The 27,528-nt window shown below is 35.3% G+C and overlaps 1 protein-coding gene across 10 annotated transcripts in view; it reads left to right on the top strand.

Moving 5' to 3' along the window:
* MEF2A (myocyte enhancer factor 2A) overlaps window positions 1–27,528 on the top strand; it is a 160,761-nt gene that overhangs the window by 14,463 nt on the left and 118,770 nt on the right. For 7 of the 10 annotated variants that reach the window (XM_050798583.1, XM_050798584.1, XM_050798586.1 and 4 more), the window contains exon 2: window positions 18,710–18,790. The gene's annotated coding sequence lies outside the window, so the exon portion shown is untranslated. Of the gene's footprint in view, window positions 1–18,709; window positions 18,791–22,181; window positions 22,351–27,528 lie in introns of all 10 variants that reach the window. The other 3 variants (XM_050798589.1, XM_050798591.1, XM_050798585.1) reach the window with 1 other exon arrangement.

Below are 27,528 nucleotides of genomic sequence, written 5' to 3'. Positions count from 1 at the left end.
GATTAAAACAGTGGCATGGTTTTAGACATGTTAAATTGTTAAGGAATATATAAGTACATGATAAATGTGTTAGTTTACCATGAAAAAGGCATGAAGTTTGCTTATGTGGGTGTCCTAAGAGGTGTGGCTTTTGAGTTACTGTGAAATGGTGGAAGGAGAGTTGTCAGATGAAACCTAACACCAAATGTGGATAGATGGGGCTCATAACACATGACCTGTGGTAGCTCATTTTCATTTAAATCAATTCTCTCTTGGGTGCCTTGCAATTTCGTCTTCATTTCTGTACTAATTTTGTATTTTTTCCCATTTCTGGTCTGAATTTAGCCAGCTTTTAAAGTTTCTCTTTGTATTTTGTTCATTTGGTTTTTAGATTTCTGATTCATGGTGGTTTTCATATGATCAAATGCTTGTTTGAATATATTTAATTCTGTTTGGAGTATTGGCTTATAGTTTTTTTCTGCTTTAAGGTTTTTTTTTTTTTTGGTCAGTGGAGGGTGGGGCAGGGTTCCTTGCTGGATATGTTCCTACCACATTCTCTTTCTTAATTTTCTGGACTTTTCTTTTGTTATTTTTTTTGAGACAGAGTCTCACTGTCGCCCAGGCTGGAATGCAGTGGCATGATCTCAGCTCACTGCAACCTCTGCCTCCCAGTTTCAAGCGATTCTCATGCTTCAGCCTCCCAGGTAGCTAGGATTACAGGCACGCGCCACCATGCCTGGCTAATTTTTTGTATTTTCAGTTGAGGCGGGGTTTTGCCAGGCTGGTCTCGGACTCCCGGCCTCAAGTGATCCACCTGTCTCAGCCTCCCAAAGTGCTGGGATTACAGGCATGAGCCAGTGTGCCTAGCCTTGTTCATTTTTATAGTATTGGGAGTTTTATAGTATTCCTAGTTTATTGATTCTCTCTTTTAGTATAGTCTTGTTACTTCAGTGGTTTTTATTGTTTCAATGGTTGAAGAAGAGTTGTGGGACTTGCAGTTTTATGAGTCTTTTAAGGTCTTGTAGTACCTTGAATATTCCCTTTTCTTTTTCCTTTTACCTTACAGTTACCGAAGGACAGTTTCCTCTCCTTTTTGCCTATTTGTGCCAGCTGCCAGAAGCTGTGTGTTTCAGCGTGCCTCTTTATGTGGCCCTTTAAATCAACAAAATTTTGAAATTCGTTCCCTGTAGTCTCTGTTCTGATCTCTCTAGACACTTCTCCACTATTTTCAGATTTAGGGTGGGTTTAATCTTTCTGATGGTCTTTCCAGATGATCCTTAGGCCCCATTGCTAGCCTCCTGCCACAAAGGTTTGGGGTTTTGGATGGATGAGAGTTTGGGGGATCAGTCAAAGAGTTGGGGTGAATGACAGTTCGAGGGATCAATTGCTGGGATTTGGTGACTCCGCCCCCCCACCCCCAGCCCACGCAGTTTTGCAGTGTCAACATTCTTTGTCTTCAAGCTGTGCTGTGTGGTTTCGTATAGAATTTCCTTTTCCTTTCTTATTTTTTCACATGGTTTAGGGATAGTATTTTAGAGTTGCATAGATATACTTGGCATCACTGTCCTCAGTTTCTAAAGTCTATACTTTGAGAGGAGTGAGGAAAACTCGTTGACTTGTCCTGCCGGTGCTAATAAAACTTTTAGTTAGGAAAAGACATAGGCAGTCAGCTTCCACTGGTGAGCTAGAGTCTCCGGAAAGTATCATGAAGGAGGAGAAATAAACTGCATTTCAATGCCCTTACTTCATTCTGATAACATGCAAATGCTGGTTCTGGGTTATTGCAAGTCTTACTGTTTTTTCTGAAAAGCAAGGTTATTCAAAGGTTTGTGTCTATAATATAAATCAGAAATGCCTTGGTTTTATTATATGAAGGAGTTATAGGCCTATATTTGGCCAAGGGCTTCCTTTGGTACTTTTTATTCCAATGTCAATCTAACATAAGATGTTTTCTGTAAAGGTAACTTCTAAACTTGTGAATTGGTTTGGTAGAAGTTAACTTTTTGAAAATTAAACTTTATTACCTCTTTATATATTTATTCTACTTTTGGTTTTCTTGGTATTATTTTATGGTTTTGACAGTTGTTCCTTTCTTCCAATAAATGGTAGGTACGATGTTATTCCTTGACTCTACACTTGTTATTGTGTTTAATAAGATGGTACTAAATCTGTTAGGTAGCTTAAGTTAGTTAGTTATCTATCTTTTATGCCTTTTATCTATTTTTTAACATGAGAAATTTAACATAAAGTTGGAAATGTGTAGAAGTTCTTTATGCTTGGTTTTCCTCTATAAATTAGTTGCTTAAAATATTTATTACCTGTGAACATTTCTTTCCCTAAAGATAATAAGTAGTCTCAGTATTTTCTGTTGGAGTGAGAAATAGACTTCATTAGTCATTATACATTTCTTTTTGTAAAAATATCAACCAGAATTAAAGAGTATATTGGCTTTTAACATCAGAATTCTATCATAATATAATTTAAAACCTTTTGCTATTAATGACACAGTTTTGGAGTTATCCACATGTCTTTCAAATGTTGTTTAAAGGCAGTCAGTCAGTCTCTATGCCCATCTGTCTGTCATTGGGACTTCATTTATGAGCTTTCATTTTTTTTTTCATAGTTTCCACAAGTCGTAAGGACTTCTCAGACTCATTATACCTTCATTTCCTTATTTGAATGATCATTTGCTAAAACTGTTTCTTTTTATTGATCTCCCTTTTTTTCCTTTCAACTGGTAAATATGGATAGTCACCATATGGTGGCCTGGGCTCTGGTTCCCCCAGACCCTTCTTCTTTTGGACTCTGTCCCTTATCTGTTTCTCACTGTTTTAATGATTATTTCTATATTGTTGATTCCAAAATAGAAACATATATAAGATATAGCTCTTTGCTTCTAGGAAGTAATGGTTTAAGGAGGGTAAAATCCCATTAATTACTAAGTGATGTGTAAATCTTACACACAATAATGGATTAGGGAGTTCAGGAAAGGAAGAGTTTTGAGGTGTTCAGGGAATGCTTCATGGAAGGATTGACATTTGAACTGGATATCAAGTTTTATTGTCAGAGTTGTGGAAAAAATACACCACGTAGAACAGTTTGAGCAAAAGAGCCAAAACAGAAGAAGGAGAGCTGCTTGTTGGACAGTTTGGCTAGATTGGAGGGTTTTTCAGAAGTAGAGATGGCAAAGTGGGAAAGAGAGCTTAAGACTAGTTTGTAGTGGTGCTGGAATGTTCAGCAGTTTAAATTTTGTTCTTCAGGTGAAAAAAAGCCATTGACAGTTTTTAAGCATGGAAATGACCAAAACCTTCTTTAATATGCCCATATAAGATAATGAAGATAATGTGTATGTCGTTTCTTATTAACATTAATAATTATTAATAAAGCTTGCTGCCTTAAAGAATAATGCTTAAGATACTTTTTAAGAAAGCATAGTGATAGGCTCATTCTTTGATTGTTGGAAGGGAGTTGAAGGGGGACTTCCAGCTTTCAGGTGGAAGATGTGGGTAAAGATTGTCCTTTCCTTGTTCTTGCTTGTATCCTACTTTCTTCTTGATTTCCTTTCCCAGGCCAGACTCTGCTGCCCTTGAAAACTGGATTCCTTCTCAGTAGTAGTTTTTGTCTTTTAAAATCCTATAGTATTTTTTCTGCCTTACTCTATTTTTCATATTTGACCTTATTATACTAAGGTAATAGATGTGTACACACTGCATTGAAGGCTTTTATGCTTGTCTTATTTCTTCTTGTATTCTCTTCATGTAGCATCTCAGTAAAAATATACTAAGTAAATGAATCTTTTAAATTGCTGTTACAAATGACTCAGGATTTTACACTTTGCAAAGTTGCTATTGATCTAGCATTTGGACTGAGCTAAGGTTTTGAAATAATGGCTTTAAAGTCATCTCTATAGCTCTGCTGGTCTAGATCAGTAGTTGTCAACTTTTTTTCTGCTGTGAGATACAGTAGGTAAAATTTTGACATGCATGATGCACTCCCATGACTTTTATAGCAGAGAGGTATAGTATTACAGTAATTTATAATTGCCACAACTAGCCTGGGATATGTTGTAGATATAATAGTTAGTAGTTAATGTGCAATTCTTAGGGCAGTAGCTATAAATCAGCCCAGTTCTCTTCCATGGAAGAAGTAATATCATAGTGTAAGTAAAGGGGATGTTATGAGGATAATCTGAAACCACTCATTTTTCTTTTAAGATTCAAACTAATACTTTAGGAGTGTCACATTACTTGTGAGATAACTCCCAAGTTATTATGATGTTCATCTGTCAAGTTAGCTTTAAGACCTTTTGGAATTGTTATTTTCCATTAGTTCAGGTGCTTTTTGTTTGTTTTAAATAGATATAATCCTATTTCAATATAGATTAGATTGGTAGTTGGGATTATACTCCTGGATTCTATTTCATTTCTATGAGCTTTAGAGTTTGCATTCCTAAAATGTCCTCTGCAGCTTCTTTCGGTTCAGAACTGTAGGAAGTTGGTGAATATCATGAGTAGAGCATCCAAACTTTTTCTACATTCTGGTTAAAAGCCTTATTAATATGGAAACCTGTTTGATAGACTTCGACACTTTACTAGATTGTTTAACCAAAGTCATGCATATTTGATCATTATGTGAAGTACAAAAGATTACATTTTGAAGTGTTCCAATTTTAAACTTTGTGTTTGTGTGTGCTGCTTGTTACAGGTGTTTGGGTGGTTGAGGACTGTAAAAGTGATGGATTCCAGTCACCATATGCCTGAGAAGGAATACTGGGAGTATTAGCCTGTACCATGATACTGAAGAGTAGGGCAAATAGAACCTTAGCATTTGGGAAGTCACATTCTCCACCTGAAGAATTACAAATTCTAATGAATTTGTAATTGCTGATAATATATATTAATAATAAATATTAGCCTTAGTATTTATTACAGGCTAATATTAAGTTTAATGTGAAAGCTTTCAATATGGTTACTGATTATAGATTTGAGGTGGTAGTGATAATTTGGGAAAATATAATAGGTACAGTCATGAGTCACTTAGTGACAGGGATATGTTCTGAGAAATGCATCATTAGGCAATTTTGTTACTTTGTGAACATCATAGAGTGCACAGTATTTACACAAACTTAGATGGTACAGTCTACCCCACACCTAGGCTATATTTGGTATAGCCTATTGCTCCTAGTCTACAAAGCTTTACAGCGTGTTACTCTACTGAATACTGTAGGCGTTTGTAACATATCTAAACATATCTAAACGTGGAAAGCGTACAGTAGAAATATGGTATAAAAGATAAAAAATGGTATACCTATATAGCACAGCTCCATTATAATCTTATGTGACCACCGTCATTTATGTGGTTCATTACTGACTGAAATGTCACTATGCAAAGACTGTATTAGTAATTTATCTAAAATGTCTAAACTGTGGAATGTCAACCAATATGTGGATCACTATGGAGAAGATGTTAGATACCCCAATCTGAAGACACTCTTAGGTTTGTGTGTGTGTGTGTGTGTGTGTGTGTGTGTAAGAACAGAAGCTAGAAATGAACACATAGATTCATGTGAAAACTTGTGTACAAATGCTCATAGCAGCATTAATCATAGTAGGTAAAAAGTTGAAACCACCCAAATGACCATCAGTTGATGAAAGAATACATAATAGGTTGTATTTCCACACAAGGGACTATTATTTAACAATTAAAAGGAATAAAGTGTAGATATGTGCTATAACATGGATGAATCTTGAAAACATGTTAAGTGAAAGAAGCCAGTTACAAAAGACCACATATTGTATAATTCCATTTATATGAAATTTCTGGAATAGGCAAATCTATAGAGACAGAAAGTAGGTGTCTCACTGCCTGAGACTGAGCCATATGGGGCTGGGGTAGGCGTAGGAAATTGGGAGTGAGTCCTAATTAGTATTGGGGTTCTTTTAAAGGGTGATGAAAATGTTATAGAATTAGATAGTGATGAGGGTTGCACATACCTGAGGATATAAAAACATTCAAGTGTAGGCTTTAAATGGGTGAATTGTATGTAAATTATATCTCAATAAAACTACTTTCTTTTTTATTTTTTTCAAAAAAGAACAGAAGCTGTTTGAACAGATGTTTTGGGTCTTTGGTGGATGTAGATGGAGGTAGAAGGGCATGGGGGGGTAATGGGCATTTCTTGGCATTACTGTGTTACCACACTGTCACACAAATGCTACCTTCTCCTCCATCCACTAGCTAAGAATGTAATAACTTGTGTTTTAGTGGAGATTGTATAACAACGTATCTTTTTAACCTTACCTAGTACTGGGGCTGGAATTGTGCATTATTCTAGTTGACAGGATTAATCTTACCATTCTCGTATCTATATTTTTTTTATGTTAAATTCCAATGGTTTCCTGTTTTCAGGGTTAAGGTTATACAAAATTGTGTTCTGCCTATCTGTCTACCCTACACCCTCCTTTGCTTTTTTTCATACCTATTCAAGTTTGTGTCATTTTTCTTTTTTACTTCCTGTAATTGGAACAATCTCTTGTTTCGTGAGTGTGTGTATAATCACTTTCTTCCTTAAATGCTTGCTTTTGTAAAATTTTACTGATTTAAAGATATTGTTTCCTGTGAATTAGTATCTATTTATATGTTTTGAAATAAATCTGTTCTTTTAAGGCCTTAATAGTATTTTTTTTTAAATTCTAGTATCAGCTATTTAATCATTCTAAATATATTCCAAAACTTCTAATTTGGCTTTTGCTGTAATATTTGCCTTTCTGATGTCTTGGACGTAGTGACGACTTTTCAATAGGAATGTCATTAAGAAATTAGTCATTGTGTACCACAGTAAACACTTGGTAATTAAGGAGTTTTTAATGTATGCTAGTCACTGTGCTAAGCACATTACATGCTTAATTCTCACAACTTATGAAGTATAGAAATTATACTATTTATAGATGAGGAAACAGACTCAAACAGTAATGCTGGTTATTCTTGGTGTTAACTTTATGAAATCACAAAAATCTTTTAAATTATAGCTTTCCAGTGTTGAGGAGTGGCTTTCATAATGTATGAATTGTGGATCTTTTTGTGTTCTTCAGTGGTGTCTTAAAAATTTGTAGGTTTTTTCCTAAATGGAATCATACAATAGGTATTCTCTAGTGTCTGGCTTTTGTCCCTCAGCAAGATGTTTTTGTGATTCTTCTGTGTTTGTATCTATCAGTAGTTTGTTCCATTTTTCTGTTGACTAGTGTTCCTTTTATGTTTAAACTACAATTTCACTGTTTGCCTTTCAAGGACTTTTGGTAGTATTATGAATAAAGTTGCTATGAAGATTTGAATACATGCCTTTGTATGGACATATGCTTTTGTTTTTCTTGGGTAAATATTATACCAAAGAGTAGGATTTCTGGGTCACATGGTATATGTATATTTTATTTCATAAGAAATTGTGAAACTGTTTTCCAAAGTAGTTGCATGATTTTACAGTCCCATCAGTAGTAAATGAGAGTTCCAGGTTTCTCCATATCTTCACCACCACTTTGCATTCTGAGCCTTTTTAAGTTGAGCCATTTTAGTGGATGTATACTTGTATATCCTTATTTTAGGCTCCATTTATTTGATGACTAATGATGCTAAACCTTTTTAATCTACTGAGTGTCTTTTCATACATCTTTTTAAGTTAAATGTTCACATCTTTTGCCCATTTTTAATAGGGTTATTTGCCTTCTTATTACTCAGCTGTAAGGCATCTTTATATATTCTACATAGAAGTCTTTTTTTCATTTTCTCCATTATGTTGTGAATATTTTTTATCCCTTAATGGTGTCTTTCAAAGAGCAGAAGGCTTCAGTTTTGTTGAAGTGCTGTTTGTCAGTTTTCTTCCTTATGGTACCTGCTTTTTTGGTGTCCTGTCTGATAAATGTTTGCCTTACATGGGGCAGTGGGATTTTTATCCCAAACTATACAGTTTTGAGAAGTTTTATAGTTTAGCTTTTATTTATAGGTCTACAGTTCATTTTGAGTTAATTTTTGTGATTGTTTTGAGGTAATGTCAAGGTTCAAGTATCATTTGTTGATAAGGTTTTTCTTTTCCCCTTGAATTGCCTTGACATCTTTGTTGAAGATCAAATGACCATATTTGGGTAGATTTATTTCTGGATTCTCTGTTATGTTCCATTGATTTATGTTTTGTTATTACAAGAGCACACTGTATTTAGTCTTAAAATCAGGTAGTGTAAATCCTTCAACTTTTTTTTTTTTTTTTAATTATACTTTAAGTTCTGGGGCACGTGTGCAGAACGTGGTCTTTTGTTACATAGGTATACATGTGCCATGGTGGTTTGCTGCACCCATCAGCCCGTCATCTGCATTAGGTATTTCTCCTAATGCTATCCCTCCCCGAGTCCCCCACCCCCTGACAGGCCCTGGTGTGTGATGTTCCCCTCTCTGTGTCCATGTGTTATCATTGTTCAGCTCCCACTTATGAGTGAGAACATGTGGTGTCTGGTTTTCTGTTCTTGTGTTAGTTTGCTGAAAATGATGGTTTCCAGCTTCATCCATGTCCCTGCGAAGGACATGAACTCATCCTTTTTTTATGGCTGCCTTTGTTTCTTTTAAAAATTGTTTTGGCTGTTTATAAATTTATAAATTTTGAATTTTTTTGTCAATTTTTACAAAAATGCTTTTTGAGATTTTGACTGAGATTGTGTTGAATCTATAGATCAATTTAGGGAGAATCAGTATCACAACAGTATTGAGTTTCAGCTCCATGAACATAGTATATAATCTTTATTTTTGTAGGCCTTCCCTAATTTCTCTCAGCAGTGTTTTCTAGTATTCAGAATATTAGTCTTGCACATGTTAAATTTGTCTCTAAATATTTCCTGCTTTTGAAACTAATATATTTTTACAAAACTTAATTTTGCAATTTCATTACAAATATGTAGAAATACAGTTAACGTTTAATGTTGATCTTGTATCCAATACCCTTGCAAACTCCACTTCTTAGTTCCAGTTACTTTATTGTAGATTTTTTTTTGGTTTTTACTGGGTATGATGTGTGTGAATAGAACCTGTTTTAATTCTTCCTTCCCAATCTGGTTGCCTTTTCTTTTTCTTACATTGTTAAGCTGCTTAGGACCTTCAGTAAAATAGCAATTAAAAATGGTGAGAGTGGACATTTTTGTTTTGTTTGTCTTAGAGGGGGAAATTAGTCTTTTACCATTAAGTATGATCTTAGCTGTAGTTTTTCTGTGGATGCCCTTTATAGGTTGAGGAAGTTCCATTCTTTTTTAGTTTGCTGAGGATTTTTTTTTTTTTTTTTTTTTTTGAGATAGGGTCTCCTCTGTTGCGCAGGCTGTTGTACAGTGGCACCATCATGGCTCACTGCAGTCTCAACTGCCTGGGCTCAAGCAATCCTCCTGCCTCAGCTTCCCAAGTATCTGGGACCACAGACGTGTGCCACCACACTCAGCTAATTTTTTTTTGTTGTATTTTCTTTCCTTCCTTCCTTCCTTCCTTCCTTCCTTCCTTCCTTCCTTCCTTCCTTCCTTTCCTTCCTTTCCTTCCTTTCCTTCCTTTCCTTCCTTTCCTTCCTTTCCTTCCTTTCCTTCCTTTCCTTCCTTTCCTTCCTTTCCTTTCTTTTCTGAGGAGTCTCACTGTTGCCCCGGCTGGAGTGCAGTGGCATGATCTCAGTTCACTGCACCATCTGCCTACCAGGTTCAAGCAATTCTCCTGCCTTAGCCTCCTGAGTAGCTGGGACTACAGGCACACACCACCATGCCCAGCTAGTTTTTTTTCTCATATTTTAGTAGAGTCGGGGTTTCACCCTGTTGCCCAGGCTGGTCTTGAGCTCCTGAGCTCAGGCAGTCCGGCGGCCTCAACTTCCCAAAGTGCTAGGATTACAGGCGTGAGCCGCTGCGCCTGTCCTTAATTTTTGTATTTTTTTGTAGAGATGATGTCTCATGGTATTGCTCAGGCTGGTCTCGAACCCTGACTTCAGGCAGTCTTCTTGCCTCAGCCTCCTGAAGTGCTGGGGGTATAGCTCTGAGCCACTGCACCTGGCCAGTTTGCTGAGTTTTCTTTTTTTTGTTTTTTGAAATTTCTTCCTGAATGGGTGTTTTGTTATTTCTCTATGTCTACTGAAATTAATCACATGGTTTTTTTTGGCATGTTAATGTAGCGAATTACATTGATTTTTGAATACTGAACCAACCCTGTATTCCTGAGACAAACCCCATCTGTACTGATATTTTCTTTATATATTTTGCTGGATTTGACCTGCTAATATTTTGTTAAGAATGTTTGCATCTGTACCCAAGTGACACTGGTATGTAGTTTCTTTTATTTGTGGTCCTCTTGACTCATTTTGGTATCAGAGTTATTTATACTGGCCTCCTTAAATATGTTAGAAAGTGTGTCCTCTCCTTCTGTTTCCTAAAGAGATTGTGTACAGCTGATAGTAAATCTTTAGCTGTTTGCAGAATTCACTAGTGAAACCATCTTGGAGTTTTCTTTGTGGAAAACTTTTAAATTATGAATTTAGTTTATTCGATACAGAAATTATTTAGACTTTTCTTTTTGTGTCAGTTTTGATAATCTGCATGTTCTAAGAAATTTTGTCTACTTAAATTGTCAGTTTTATTGGCATAAAATCACCGTTAGTATACTTCTAATGTTTGCAGCATTTGTAGTGATGTCCTTTCTTTTATTTCTGATGTTGGTAATTTGTGCCTTTTTTCTTGACCAGTCTAACTATTCTTTTCAAATAACCAACTTTACTATAATTGATTTTATCTAGTTTGTCCCACATCTCTTTTACCAGTTTCTACTTTTATTATTTCCTTACCTCTACTTTTAGTTTAATGTGCTCCTTTTTTCTAGCATCTTAGGATGGAAGTTTGGAACACTGTTAAACCATGATTTTTTTTCTAAAATATGCACTTAAAAGCTGTAAATTTCCAAGTACCGTATCTTTAGTTTTACCCTGTATAATCTAATAATGTTTTTACCATTTAGTTCGACGTATTTTTAAAATTTTAAATGATTTATTTGATCCGTGAGTTATTTAGAAATCTTAATTTCCAAATGTTTGGAGAATGTCCCAAAATGGAAAATGTCCCCCCCAAAAAATGTCCTTTTTGTAACTGATCTTTAATTCTTTTGTGGTCAGAAAACAGTTTCTATGTCATTTCAGTTCTTATAAATTCATGTGTCTTGTTTTATGGTCCAGCATATGTTCTTTGTTGTTGATTGTACCAAGACACATGTATATTTTCATGTTTGTTCTTGTAGTGGTTGGTTGTAATATTCATTTAAACCAAGGTGGTTTATAGTGTTGTTCAGGTCTTACATATCTTCACTGATTTTCCATCTACTCATTTTACCAGTTAGTGTGAAGGGAGTATTTGAATCTCCAGCTGTAATTGTAGGTTTATCTATTTCTCCTTTTATTTCTGTCAGTGTTTGCTTTATGTGTTTTGGAACTCATGAAATTATTGACTGCATACATGTTTAGAATTATTTGGTAGTTTTGATAATTTGACATTGTAAGCATTATGAAACATCCCTTTATTAATTCTCCTGTACTCTTCTTTGATATTAATATAGGCACTCCTGCTTGTAGGATTAATGTTTATAGATATATCCTTTTCTATTTTATGTTTCTTATCTGTGTTAATTTAAAGTAGTATCTTATAGGAAACATATATATAGTTGGGTCTTGTTTTTTTTACTTAATCTGACAATCTCTACTTTTAATCTAGTATAACAGTCTCTACTGTTTAATTGAGGTGTGTAGACCATATATATTTACTGTAATTATTATTATAGTTAGATTTAAGTGTGCTATCTTACCATCTTTGTTTTCTACTTGTCGTACCTATTTTGTGTTTTCTCTTCCTCTTTTTATACCTTTTTTGGATTACATATTTTAAAAATATGCATTCCATTTAATCTACTTTCTTGGTTTATTAGTTTTATTTTATGTATTTGGTAGTTGCTGTAGGGTTTTACAACATGAATCTTGAACTTATCACAATCCACCTTCATCACTTTAGAAATAATGTAAGATCCTTACTGTAGTGTACTTCCAATTTCCTTCCCTTCATTCTTTTTGCTATTGTCATTGATTTTATTCAACGTATATTATTACTGTACATTATTACTACTTTTGCTTAATATCTTCTTAAAGCTTAAATGTCATAATTTGTCACATGCTTACCATTTGTTACTCTTTCTTTGTGTAGAGCTAGGTTTCTATCTGCTCTTTTAAAAAATTTAATAGACTATATCTTAGAGCAGTTTTAGGTTTACAGAAAAATTGAACAGAAAGTACAGAGTTCATATATGCCACGCCAACCCCACCCTTTGCAGGTTCCCTATGATTAACCTCTTGTATTGGTGTGGTACATTTGTTACAATTGAGGGCTGATACATTATTATTAGCTAAGTCCATAGTTCACATTAGGGCTCACTCTCTGTTGTACAGTTCTGCTACCCTTTTTCTACTTGTTAAAACTCTTCCTTCAGTGTTTCTTGGATTGCAGGCCTCCTGGTAACAGATTGTCTCAGCTTTTGTTTGTTTGAAATGTCTTTATTTCCCCTTTGTTGGTGAAGAATATTTCTGCTTTATATAGATTTTAGCTTAACAGAGTTTTTTTTTTTCTTCTTCTTCTTTTTAGCACTTTACAGGTGTAATTCCTTTGTTTTAAACTTGTTGCATTACTTTTGACAAGGAGTCTGGTAATTCTTATCTTTGTTCCTCTGTGTGTAATGTGTCTTTCCACTTCTTTGGTTTCTTGTAAGATTTTCTCTATATGACTGGATTTCTATTATGTGCCTTGTTGTGGTTTCTTTGTGCTTAATCTGCTGTATGTATGTTGAGTTTCTTGAATATGTGTGTTCAGTTTTCCTCAAATTTGGAAATTTTTTGGCCCTGTTTCTTCATGCATTTTTTGTTTCTCCTTCCTTCAGCAATTCCAATGACATTATTTTTAGATTGCCCTTGATATTCTCACAGGTTCTTGATGATCTGTTTTTGTTTTGTTTTGCTCTTTTTGCTGTTTTTATATCTTCAATTTTGTGATATTTTCTGCAGTTTAATCTATTGTTAATTCCATCCGGTTACTTTTTTGAGATACTGCATTTTTCATGTTTAGAAAATGCATTTTATTCTTCTAAAAATCATTTTCTTTTTTGTTCCTTTAAAAAAATTCAGCAATAGATTTATAATATTTTGAAGTTTATGCCTTTAAAGACGTCCTCTCTTGCTTCTAGGCTTCTTTCTTTTATCAGATTTCCCCCCTAGGTGGTGTGGGTCACACATTTCTTCATTTTCTTATGTTTAGTAAGTTTTGATTGACTCCTGGACATTCATTGCACTGTTGTCTGGATTTTGTTGATTTCCTGTCAAGAGATTCCAATTTTGTTTTGGCAGACTGATAAATTTCTTGCAGACATGTATGAACCTTTTGAGCTTACTTTTAAACTTTGTTCTGGCAGATCTAGTGTAGCCTTTACTATTATAGGACTAGGTTAGCACTTGGCGGTGCTGCTGCGTCATTTTCTACTGATTGCCCAGGTTTCTCTGGGTGAAACTTGAACATTCTGCAGTCTTATGTAATCTTTGGAAATTTTTTTTTTATTATAGTGCTTCCTGATCATTGTTCTTTGCCTGGCCTTGTGAATTTCACTTTATTCATGCACACATTCGATGAAAAACTATAGAGCTGTGTTGTTACGTGTGGTAGCCATTAGCCATATGTGGCTCTTGAGTGCTTGAATTATGGTTATTCTGAATTTACATGTGCTGTATGTGTAAAACACACTGTATTGGTCCGTTTGCATTGCTATAAGGGAATACCTTAGACTGGATAATTTATAAAGAAAAGAGGCTTATTTTGACTCATAGTTCTGCAGACTTATAAGAAGCATACTCCTGGCATCTGCTTCCAGATGAGTGTGTCAGGAGTGTTACAGTCATGGTGGAAGGGAAAGAGAAGCAAGCTTGTCATGTGGGAAGAGAAGCAGCAAGAGAGGGCAGCAAGAGAGAGTGGGTGGGGGAGGTACTAACAACCAGATCTTGTGTGAACTCAGAGTGAGAACTCATTACCAAGGGGAGGGCACCAAGTCATTCATGAGAGACCTGCCCCCATGACCCAAACACCTCCCACCAAGTCCCACCTCCAACATTAGGGATTACATTTCAACATGAGATTTGGGTGGGGACAAATATCCAAATCATTTCAAACACACTGAATGTTAGAGATGTAGGTTGGAAAAACGTATATGAAAATCTCATTTTTTAAATATCAGTTACATCCTGAAGTGATAATATTATGACTCTATTGGGTGGTATACATTGTATTAAAATTAATTGCACCTTCTTTTTACTTTACAGTGTAGTTACTAGAACATTAAAAAATTACATTTTAGGTTCATATTATGTTTCTTTTGGGCAGTGCTGCTCTAGAATCCCTCTGCAGATTTCAGGAGCACTTTCTCTCCTGAGTACCATCCTTTTGCTAATCTGTCCCACAAATTCCCACTACCTCAGACTTCCTAAATTTTTATCTGTCTCTTGTACTCAGTGAGTCCTCCATATTCTTCTTGGCTTCCCTTTTCTGCACTGTCATCCTGACTGTGCATCCAAGTATTTGTAGGGATACTTTCCCTTTTTCCAGGCCTCACAGTGCTGAGCTGCTCATTGTCTGATGTTTTAAAATTGTAGTTTTATATATTTTGTCAGTTTTCTAGTTTAGTTCAATGGGAGAGCATTCCGATACCAGTTGCTACATCATGGCTGGTAGCAAAAATCTTAAGGCATGAGGAATTGGGTGCCCTTATGAGTTCACCCTCATTTGAATTAAAAATACCCTTTGCAGCTAATCCTAAATTTTGATTACAAATGAAATTCATAATTTTGTGAGTTTCATTTTGGATTGACTTTGGAACTGTTTTCATATAGAAACTTTTGTTTTCTTTGACACTGCATTATGCTCAGTACAGAACATCCAGTGAAATTTTGATTGTTTTCAAATGTAAGGTAGTACAAATAATTTGAACACTGGTTGAAGTCGTTTCATTTAACCATTCTTACTAGTACGGAAAATTGGAAGCTGAGAAAGTTGTACCATGGTATAAAACATGATATTCAACATTCAAATGTCCTTGATAATGCTTCAAAGGTCTCGTTTCTTTCAGGAGTACCTTCTATTAAAAAAGGCGTTTTGTTTTTAATCACCTATTTGAGATAGGAAAAAAACAAATTAGATTTTTTTGGACTCTTTCATACACTACTCGCCACGGGATACTTTGCCTCCAGTCACCAAAACGTGTTTGAGGGTTTCCCACTTACCAAGCAGTTCTCCAGTGTACACAGCTGGATTTCCTATAATTCAGTTCAATTCTAATACTATCTACCCGATACTATCAGATCCTACAGGTTGAGGGCTCAGCCTGACAAGACTGGCCCACTTTGGATGCCAATTGCAAGTCCCTGGTTGTGACCTGTACTTCTGATCAGTTGGCTATAAATCAGGGGTTCTCCCTACCCCTTCTTCTGGTTTGATTAATTTGCTAGAGCAGCTCACAGAACTCAGGGAAACACTTTATTTATGTTTACCCATTTATTATGAAGGATGTAGATGAATGGCCAGTTGGAAGAGATGCATAAGGTAGGGTGTATAGAAAGGGGCACAGAGCTTCCATCCTCTATCTGATCATGCTACCATCCAGGAACCTCCATGTGTTCAGCAATCTGGAAGCACTCCAAACCCTGTCCTTTTTTTTTTTTTTTTTTTTTTTTTTTGAAGGGTTTGTTACCTAGGCATGATTGATTACATACATCATTGACCGTTGGTAATCAGCTCAACCTTCGGCTTCTCTCCCCTCCCTAGAGGTTGGGAGTTGGGGCTGAAAACATTAACCCACTATTCATGCCTGGGTCTTTCTGATGACCAGCACACGTATTTGAAGCTACTTAGGGCCCCCTAGTCACTAGTCATTTCACTGGCGTACAAGAGACACTTGCCACTCCAGGAGAAACCAAATATGTATTTCTTATTACATCACATTATTTCTATCCATGTGATTTGTGTGATGTTGTATAGTTTTTAGTTCTGGTAATTGTCATATAGAAACAATAAATATATTTTAAAAGATATTATGAAATTATCAATAATTGTAAATATTTCACAGCAGGTATCTACCTGTTCATGGTCTCTATCATATAGAGGTATTGATGTACAATGTATATCTGAACCTGCTCAAATGTACTGGTCTTCTGAGACTGAGGTTTGCTTTGCTGTATTAGGCATTCATTTTTTTTCCACCTCTTTATTCAACAAAAGCATTTACTGAACTGTGGTTATGTATAGCAGTTAAAAGCATTCCTGTATTCTAATCCTGGCTTCACCACTTTACTAGCTGAATACCTTGGGAAGTTGCTTCTTTAGTATTTGCATTGCGTCTTGAGAATAGTAATGGGGTAATAATGTTGTTGTTGGCATTACGTCAGGTAATGACATGTAAAGCAATTAGTATGCTGAATAGCATATGATAAATACTCAAGTATTACTGCTGCTCTTGTAGTTGTTGTTATTACATTAGGCTTTCTCTGGGTACATTGTCTATAGTTTTAATCTCCTTCCTCTGACAGTACTTCCTTCCCTGCTTAATTTTTTTTTCTCGTTAAGGACTTTTCCACCAACCTACCACCTATGTTATATATTCCTTATTCACCTTGTACTGTAGGTCTCCCCACTAGAATGTAAGCTCTGTGAAGTCAGGAATAGGGATAGGGATTGATTCCTAGCACCTAGAAAAGTGCCTGGAATATGTTGGATGCTTAGTAAATATTTTCCAAATGTATTATACTGAATCCTGGGCCAGATATTGACTAGATATTGGGGATATAAAAAGAACAAAGTACAAAGTTCCTTCTTTTAAAAAAGCATATGGTATAATAGGGGAGACTCATACTTGTACAACTAACTACAATAATTTTACTCCCTGGGAGTGATGGTGATAGTTAAGGTGTACTGAAGATGGCATCACCGAACGCGTCTTTGAATTGGACATTTGATCTATATAAGAGACAAAGGGGAAAGTTATTTCCAGGTGGAGGTAAAAACAAAGTTAAAGCGCTTAACAGTTTTGGCAATGGCTTGTTGTCCAGGTTAACAATGTATGTCAACGGGTAGTAAAGGGAGATAGGGATAGCAATTAGAGGTCCAGGTTGTCTCCCTTTTAGATGGACGGAAGCAGTGGGATTTGAAGGTTCAATATATGAAATTTGGTGATAACTGACTCAGCACTAACATTTTATTTTTTTTTTTGAAAGACTGTGTTTCATTATAGATTACTGTAAAAGAACTATAAAAACTTGATTTTTAACAATATAGTCTTTTAGAAACTACTTGAAAACTAAGTACAAAATACATCATCAATAACTACATTTATATAATTGAGGAATACATTTTGATGTGAGAATTTGTACTGTGATGTGTAACTGTCAAATTTGTGTTTAATCACTTGTTTGCTATAGGCCAAATAGCTAAATTTTGGCTTCACTTTCAATTATTGTATTTTAGAAATTGGTAATGCATCTAAGTTTGAGGAATTTTTTTCTGCATTTTAGTACAATTAGATTAAAAGCTGAAGTGGCGTTTTAAAGCAAGTTCCTTTTACCTTTGCAAAAAAAAAAAAAAAGCCTTGTTTATGTGTTTTTATGTCTTTTAAAGTTTGGACTTTTAATACTTAATTTGTTAATATAAAAAGAATGCTTGGCAGTTTGTGTTGTTCCCTCCCACCCCCAAAGGAGGTGTCCGTTTCCGAATAGAAGCAAAATCACTGTCATAATAATTAATACTGCTGAATCAGATTCAGAAGATTGGCGTTTCTGTGGAGAAATTATTTTCATTTGATGAAATGGATTTACTTGGGGATTGATTGAATCACCTGATCATGCATTTCTAAATTACTGTGTTAGCATTATAATTGATCCTGGCCAATGGGAGTGAGGAGAGAGATAGCTTTCTTTTTTCTACCTGAATGTCTTGCTCTATCTTCAAGCAAGAATGTAGCAGGGCTGGGTTATTCTTTATGCACCTAATCCATTGAGCAGTGTTCACTAGTGTTCCTTTATTAATGCGAATTATGGACAACCATCAGTATTCTGTTCATTTTTGTCATTTTGTGTTAATTTCATTGTTCCCTTTAAAAGATAGCTAGCTAGTGAAAAGTACAGATATACACATTGTATTGAAATACAGGTATATTTTATGGTGATAACACATAATTATTTCACAATTTTCTTGATGAAAGCAATATGGTGAACATTTTAAACTATTTAAAACAAGTTGTTTATTGAAACTAGTTAGTTCAATAGGCTATACACACAGTACAGATAAACATAAAGTATAACATATGATACAGAGGATAGGAAAATGGGACCTAGGACACCAAGTTTTGAATCTCACAATGCAAAGAATATTATTGAACATTTGAGTAATACTTGCTGAAGAAAAAGGATTTGTAACAATGGAAATAGTTGGCTGACATTTTGTTTTATTCCAAATAAAACAAATGACTTTTTAAAATTTAATTTTCATTTAACAGTATTTGTGGAGCTTTCTGCTAAGAATGGTGTCGAGTGCTAGAATTTTGTATAATTGTATATTTAATTCAGTTTTGGAGTCAAGAACAATAACGCACTCAAATTTTTTTCTTTTTTAAGGAATTGCATTTTGCGAAAAGGAACAAGAATTTTCTGCAAGGATCATATCTAAGTGCACTTTTTGCTGATACTTCATTTCTAGTAAGTCATTTTTTCTTTTCTATGTTAAGAAGTAAATACAATGGAAATGTATTTTAAAAATCAAGCTGTGCTTGTGAGATTGAATGGCAGTTATTATAGAGGTTTTCTTGGGGCCGAGGCGGGGCTTAATTTAGACCAGTTAAGGAAATTTGTAAAATTCAGTTGAAATGCATAATATTGTGTACTGGCAGTTTAGTTTCTCTTACATTTTGTCTGACGCTGCTGAAATAATCTCAGATTTTTTCATCTTTCACACTTCTTCCATATTCTTTTATCAGTTAACCTCTATTTGAAGAAAAAATTAAGTAGGTAGTTGGTAGTCACTGAGACAGTTAATAAGATGAAGGGAGCATTGGGGGACATGAGTTACATGAGCTGAGGAAAGATTTTGAAGTGAAAGATGACGTGGACATATCTAGCTGTATCTCATGAAGCGTGGGAAAGGTCAAATAGAAAAAGCAAATTTTAGGGGATCTTTTAAAATGTGGACATTTTAAAAGACTTGGAATTAACTGCCTTAAATTAATGGGTTCATATTTGCAAAGCTCAGGAGTAGATTATTTTGGTTAAAAAAAATTACGTTGGCCTAGGTTAACATTCACAGTATCTCAGTAAGATGTGTAGTCCTCAAAAGTTTTCATGTGTGAAACCTTACCTGAATTCCACCTTCTACTTAAAATGGAAAAGAAGTGAATTATATTAATGGTAGAATATTTTAAAAGAAGTAATTTTGAAAAATGTTAGGGGATATTTTTCAGTGTGTTATAATGAGTTAACATTAGCATTTTAAATATTAGATATCATTGATCAAGCCTGATGATTACGTCAGTAAAAATCTTGGAAAAGGTATCTTAAAAATTTTTATTTTGCCCATTTCAGGAATACTTTTGCTACTTAACATAGGTCTGAGGTTGTTTTTCTTGAATAATTAAATAGTAGAAAGAAATAACATTTTACAAACTTACAAAAATGAGTTCTTTGTTAAAGTATTCTGACATCAGTTTCATATGGCTATATATTTTTCTTATAACTTGACTGAAGAACAGCCCATTTAATGATTGATAATCTTTTAGTTTAGGAGACTAGGAGAAAAGGGCCTGTTTATCCAGCTGATACAAAGTACCTTCAGTTTAAAACTTGTGTATGTGTAGATGGGATGGGAATAGTGGAGTTTAATTCTCATTTTAAAATATAAACCATGGTTAGTCTTCTGTAAATCTTTTTCTTCTTTTCTCATCATTATAGTTGGCCCTTTCTATCCATAGGTTCCTCATCTGTGGATCAACCAACTGTGGATAAAAAAAACCCTATACTTCAAAACAATAAAAAATAATGCACCAATAAAAATTTTACATTGCATTAGATATTATAAATATTCTAGAGATGATTCAAAATATAGGAGGATTTGTGTAGGTTGTATACAAATACCACACCATTTTTATATAAGAGACTTGAGTGTCTAGGATTTTGGTATCCATGGGGGATCCTGGAACCAATTTCCCACTCCACAGATGCTAAGCAAGGATTTTACTTACGTTTCTCATCTGTTTACTTTGTTCATTAACTGCTGGAAACTGAGTGATATGAGCTAAAGCACTCATGCCCATGGCTGAGAACTCTGTACTTTCTCTGAACCTCAGTGATGACTGTGGGTATAACTTCATATGTTATATTTTGAGTCGTGTTTAAATTTTAGGGAATCCTCTATGCTGCTTCCTCTACTAGTCTCTAAGGATGTAGACAGTATCTTACTCTTCATGACGGGCCTTCTGTAGTTCTATGGGTTGTGCCTGAGTTAATAACTACTTGCTTAGGAGTTAACTTTTGTACTTAGATTGGAAATGCCCTTTCTTTTTGAATAGATTAATATGTTAACTGGCGAAGCTCAGATTCGAGATTTTCCTTACAATTCTGCTGCAGTAGAAATTGGAGGTTTGTCATAGGGATTAGACAGAATTTCTCCTGGCTTTCCTTCATGTCTTAGAACTCCTTTGGGCTACTACATTTAGGTCAGTGATCCATTTTGAATTGATTTTTGTATATGGTGTGAGGTAAGGGTTGAAGTTTATTTCTTTGAATATAGATATCACATTGTTCCAGCAGTTTTTTTGAAAAGATTATATTTTCGCCTGTTGAATTATCATGGCACATTGTTGAAAATTAATTGGCCATTATGTGTGGGTCTTTTTCAGAACTCTGTTCTATTGATCTATATATCTATCCTTATGACAATGCTTCATTGTCTTGATTACTGAAGCTTTATAGTAAATCTTAAAATCTGGTAATGTAAATCCTCTAAGTTCTTCTATTTCAAAGTTGTTTCTTCTGTTCTGGATCCTTTTTATTTCTTTCTATGTAGTTTAGAATCAGCTTTTTAATTTCTCCAAAAAAAGCCTAACAGGATCTTGATTATGAATGTTTTTACCCTAGAGATCAATTTGGGAGAATTGACTTCTTGAGGATATTGAATCTTATTAATGCATGAGCTTGGTACCTCTATTCATTTAAATCGTCTTTATTTTTTCTCAGCAGTGTCTTGTAGTTTTCAGTGTAATGGTGTGACACATATTTTGTTAAATTCATCTCTAATTATTTTAATTTTATGTTATTATAAATGGGAATTTAAAAGAATATCATTTTCCAATTGATTGATGCTAGGATACAAAGGTAAAATTGATTTTTATATAAAACTTTATAATTTGTAATATTGCTAAATTAATTATTAGTGCTAGTGGCTTTTTTGTAGATTTCTTCAAATAGTCTATGTAGACCATTATCTTCTCTGTGAATAAAGACTATCTTATTTCCTCCTTTTAAATTTATGCACCTTTTATTACTTTTGCTTGCTTTATTACACTGGTTGGTAGTCCCAGTGCAATGTTGAATAGAAGTGGTGAGAACTAACATCCTTGCCTTACTTCTGATCTTAGGTAGAAAACTAAGTTTTTCACTAGCTCTTGGTAAGAGGTTGTTGTTGTTGTTGTTGTTGTTTCCCCCCTCTCCTTTTCATGAATAGGTGTTGAATTTTGGTGAAATGTTTTTTCTGCATCTATTGACATGGTCACCTACCTCTCCTCCTGTTTGTCTGTGCACGTGGTCAGTTATATTGATTGATTTTAAATATTTAACCAACCATTCATGTATTCTTAGGATAATTATCACTTGGTCATGATGTGTTACACTTCTTGTATATTGCTGGATTCACTTGCTAAAACTGCATTGACTCTTTTAAAAAGTCTACGTTCCTAGAAGGCATTGGATTGTAGTTTTTGCCTGCTTGTGTGTGTGTGTGTGTGTGTGTGTGTGTCAGGGTAATGCTGGTCTCATAGAATGAGTTAAAATTTCTTGTTCTTGAAGAATTTGCATAGAATTGATGTTATTTCTTCTTTAGGTGTTTGGTAGAATTCACCAATGAAGACCTCTGGACCTGGAGGTTCTTTGTGGGAAGGTTTTAAACTGTTACCGGCGGTGAATCTGCATGGGTCTGCAGCAACCTCAGTTCTTGCCTTCTCAGAAGAAAGAATTCGACTGAGGGGTATAAGGCAGAAGGAGAGACCGAGGCAAGTTTTAGAGCAGGAGTGAAAGTTGATTTAAAAGCTTTAGAACAGAAATGAAAGGAAGTAAAGAACACCTGGAAGAGGGCCAAGTGGGCAACTTGAGAGATCAGTGCTTGGTTTGACTTTTGACTCAGGGTTTTATATGTTGGCATACTTCTGGAGTCTTGTGTCCCTTCTGCCCTGATTTTTCCCTTGGGGTGGGCCGTCTACATTCACAGTGGCCTAGCGCTTGGGAGGGGAGCCTGTGCAGTGTGTTTACTGAAGTCGTATGCATGTTTCCTTGAAGTATTCTTCCCTTACCAGTCCAGTGTCCTAGGAGGTCATACACCAGTTAAACGCCACCATTTTGCCTCTTAATGTGCATGCTGGAGCCCACTCGTCCAACTCCTGAGATGTTATAGGGAAGCTGCTGATCACCGGCTTCAGGTGTTTTTTATCTGTTGGGAGACTGCCTTTCACTGGCGTGGGCCGCGACCAATTATCATTTTAGAGAGACAGTTTAACAACTGCCTGACCATCAGCTGGTGATGGTGGGGGGGGGGTAGGGGGTGTGTGTGTGTGTGTGTGGTGTGTGTGTGTGTGTGTGTGTGTGTGTGTGTAGCTTCTCCTGCCCTGCTCATGTCTGACTAGCTACCTAGTGTAACAAAATTATGAATTCAGTTTCTTTAACTCATGGATTTATGTTAATTCTTGTTAAATAAGCTTTAGTTGTTTCTTTTTCAAAGAATTTGTCTATTTTATGTAAGTTGTCTAATTTAGTGGCACGAAGTTGTGTTTTAGGATCCCTGTTCTTTTACATTTGAAGAATCTGTAGTGCTATCCCCTTTTTTGTTCCTGATATTTGGAAACTTCCTTCTTTTTCTAAAAGAGTATTTAATCTTTTAATTTTCCTTTGTTTTGCATCCTACAAAGTTAGTAATGTTGTGTGTTCATTTACATGGAGTTCAGAGTATTTTAAAATTTCCACTGTGATTTTTTTTCCTTGACCCATGTGATTTTCAAATATTTTGTTAATTTTCCAGATTTCTTTCTCTTACAGGTCTCTAATTTAATTCTACTGTAGTCCAAGAACATCCTTTGTGTGATGTAAGTTCTTGTCAACTTGTTGAGATTTATCATAAGGCACAGTTGTGGTGGTCTGTGTTAGTAAATTTTTTTTTTTTTTTTTTAAGACAGTCTCACTCTGTTACCGAGACTGGAGTGCAGTGGTGTGATCTTGGCTCACTACAACCTCCACCTCCTGGGTACAACCAGTCCTCCAACCTCAGCCTCCTGATTAGCTGGGACTGCAGGCATGCGGCCATCACACCTGGCTAATTTTTTTGTGTGTGTGTGTGTGTGTGTGTGTGTGTGTTTTTGGTAGAGACGAGGTTTTGCCATGTTGACCAGGCTGGTCTTGAACTGCAGACCTCAAGTGATCTGTCTGCTTTGGCCTCCCAAAGTGCTGGGATTACAGGTGTGAGCCACCATGCCCAGCCAGTGTTAGTAAAGAAGAATGTGCTTAGTGGAGTTTTCTAAAGATGTTAATTAACTAGGTCAAATTGGTTGATAGTGTTCTTTAAGACTTCTGTGTCCCTTTTGATTTTCTATTTGTTTCAATAATTTCTGAGAGAGGAGTGTTCAAATATTCAACTTTAATTGTGGATTTATTTTTCCTTTTACTGGGTCATGTGTTTGGAGGCTCTATTATTATTAGGTGCATGCGTAATAAGGGTTTTTACGTTTTCTTGATGAATTAGGTCTTTGTCACTGTTAAATTTTGTGAAATAGTTTGTGAAATAGTTTGCATAGTTTCTGACAAAAAGTCTGCTGTTCTTACCTTTTGTTCCCTGTATGTAAGTTTTCTATTTTCTTTGGCTACTCTTAAGACTTTATTACTGGGCTTTAGTCATTTGATTATGATGGGCCTTGTATGGTTTTCTTTGCAATAATGCTGCCTAGATTTTTTAGTTTATTGTTTAAAACCAAATTTGGAAATGTTGGCCACTATTTCTTCAAATGTTTTTGTTTTTGTTTCCCGTGTAATTTTAGTTATATATTTGAAATATTGTCTCTCTTAGCACTGATACTGCTTTTGTTTTTCATTTTTTTCTTTCTGTGCTTTATTGGTTGGTTAATAGTACCATGCCTTCAAGTGCACTGATCTTTTCTTCCACAATGAATAATCCCATCCAGGGTGTTTTTAATTTCTGAAAATCATTTTTCATCTCTGGAAGTTTTATTTCTTCATTATTCTTCTCATGTTCTTATTTTTCTTTCCCTTCTGTAGCATAGTAGGTTTATTTATAATCATTTTTTAATGCCCTTGTCAATTCCATTAACTTTATCATTTTTGGATCTCTTCATATTGATTGACTTTTATTACATGGGCCACATTTTTTTGCCTCTTCTCATTCCCTGTAATGTTTGGCTGCTGGACATTGTGATTTGACATTGTTGGGTGAAGGGTTTTTGTTGTTGTTGTTGTTTTTTGTATCTTCTATATAGTGTTGGACTTTTTGTACATATATAAATTGGTATCAGCTGAATCTTTTTGTTTAAGCTTGTCAGTGTTGGTCCAGAGAAGCCTTTATTGTGGGGTTAATTTACTGCCTGTTAAGGTTATATGCTTTTGAGGGCTATACTCCATGCTCTTCTGAGGATTATTCTCAATTCAAAGTAATCCCAATCAGTATTCCAAAAATTTTGTTATTTGTCTTTTTTGTGTTCTGCTATTTTGTTTTTGTTTGTTTGTTTGTTTTTGAGACAGAATCTTGTTCTGTCACCTATCCTGGAGTACAGTGGTGCAATCTCTGCTCACTGCAACCTCCACCTCCCAGGTTCAAGCTGTTCTCGTGCCTCATCCTCCAAGTAGCTGGGTCTACAGTCACGCATCACCACACCCAACTTTTTTTTTTTTTTTGGTTTATTTAGTAGAGACGAGGTTTTGCCATGTTGGCCAGGCTGGTCTCGAACTCCTGGCGTCAAGTGATCTGGCTGCCTTGGTCTCCCAAAGTGCTGGGATTATAGGTGTGAGCCGCTGTGTCCTGCCTCTGTTCCACTTTTAAAGATGTGTTCACTTTGAGCCAACCCAGATAATCCAAATTAATTTACCTATTTTAAGGACAAATGATTACCAACTTTAATTCCATCTGCAACCTTAATTCTCGTTTTCCATGTAATGTAACATATTCACAGGTTCTGGCAATTTAGGATGTGATTATCTTTCCTGTGTAATTATTCTGCCTATCACAACTTCCAAAGTTGAACTGTATTGTGCAAGGTGAACATCCAAGCTACCAACAGTGTTGAAAGCTTAGATTTGTTCAGTACATTTACAGACATTACATTCTTCTTTATGCCTGAAAGGTAAACCTTGTACATAAAGCATGAACAGGTAAATTGGTATGCTTTTTTTGTAGGATTCTTGGCTCAGGGCCTAAGGAGCTTTACAGTACTTTTTAGATTCTCGCAGGTTTAAAAAGAAAAAAAAAAGGGCTGGGTGCAGTGGCTCATGTCTGTAATGCCAACACCTTGGGAGGCCAAAGATGGGTGGATCGCCTGAGCCTAGGAGTTTGAGACCAGCTTGGGCAACACGGCAAAACCTTGTCTCTACAAAAAATACAAAATTAGCCAGGCACTGTGGCACACAGCCTGTAGTCGCAGCCACCCAGCAGGCTGAGTTGGGAGGATCACTTGAGCCTGGGAGGCAGAGGTTGTAGTGAGCCGAGATCACGGCCTGTGTTGGGTTTTAAAGGAAATTTTGTGACTCAAGAATAGCCTAAAGTAGTCTTGAAAGAAGATCATAGTGGAAGAACTTTCTCTGTTAAAAACTTATATAAATCTACAGTCATTAATTCATGAAATAAAGCCACAAGTATAAAAACAAAATAAATTAAATGCCTGGAAAAGGGTTCACATGTACACGGACACTTGCTTTATGACAAAACGCACACTTTAGAGTAGTAGGGAAAGAATTATTCAATAAGTCATCCTGGAACAAGCGATAATCTATATGGAAAGAGATGACTTATGTTCCATACCATATGCAAAAATCAGTTTAAGGATGATTTGTATATTTCAACATGAAAGACAAAACTGAAACTTGTGGACGCTAATATAGATGAACAGGTTCATGCTCTTTGGCTAGGAAAATATTTCTTAAAAAAAATAAAAACGGCAAATATTAAAAAATTGATAATTTTGACTACCTTAAAATTAAGAAATTTTGTTCCTGCAAAGTCACCATTAAGAAAAGGGAAGCAAGCCAGAGCTGAGAAGATATTTGCAGTACCTTTAACAGACAAAAGACATGTATCAGAATATTCAAAGCACTTCTACAAATCATTGTGACAGAGACAATGCAATAGAAAAATGGGCAAGAGACATGAAAAATACTTCACAAAAGAAATTCAGATATTTAAGAAATGTGGGGAAAAAAGTACTTAACCTTATTAATAACCTGGGAAATGCGAATTACAACTACAAAGAGGCTCCATCATATGCCCACTAGAATGGCTGAAATTTTAAAAAGGAATTTATAGTACAAGTTTTTGAGAGGGTGTTAGGTTATGGGAACTCAGCCACTTTAAGAAACATCTTGACATTTACATACCCTGTGACCCGTTAATTTCTTTTCATGGGTATACACTTGAGTAATACATGTACATGTATGTGGAGAGATGTATTAAAGAACATTGGTAGCTGTTTGTAATAGCCTCACACTCAATATGATGTTCATCATAGTTGGCTACATAAATAAAATCATGATACATTCATACAATGGAGTACTTTACAGCTGAAAAATGGAAGAACTACAGCTACAGATAAATATCACAAAATGTTTCTCAAATGAAGCCAGAAATCACACATTATATGTGATTCCACTGATATAAAATAAAAACAAAATATGCAAAAATAAAACAGGTAAAATAAGCCGTGATGTTTAGGGATCTGTGCTTATGCCATGAAACAGAAAATGAGTAACAACAAAAAAAACAGAAGAGAGTTGCTACCACAATAATCAGGAAAATAGTTGACTCCTAGGTGTGGTGGAGGAGGGATTTAATGATTGTTGAATAGTGGGTGATTTCAGGAGTGCTTATCATATTCTCTTAGATCTGAATTGTAACTTGAGTTTGTAATCAGTCCTTGAATTGTGAATTTTTGTTTTATGTATTTTTACATCTCTGATGTATACTC

The sequence above is a fragment of the Macaca thibetana genome, chromosome 7, assembly GCF_024542745.1.
Source record: "Macaca thibetana thibetana isolate TM-01 chromosome 7, ASM2454274v1, whole genome shotgun sequence".
NCBI classification, from domain to species: Eukaryota; Metazoa; Chordata; class Mammalia; order Primates; family Cercopithecidae; genus Macaca; species Macaca thibetana.
Note: the sequence above shows the minus strand (reverse complement) of the source record. Positions and strands in the feature narration are given on the sequence as shown.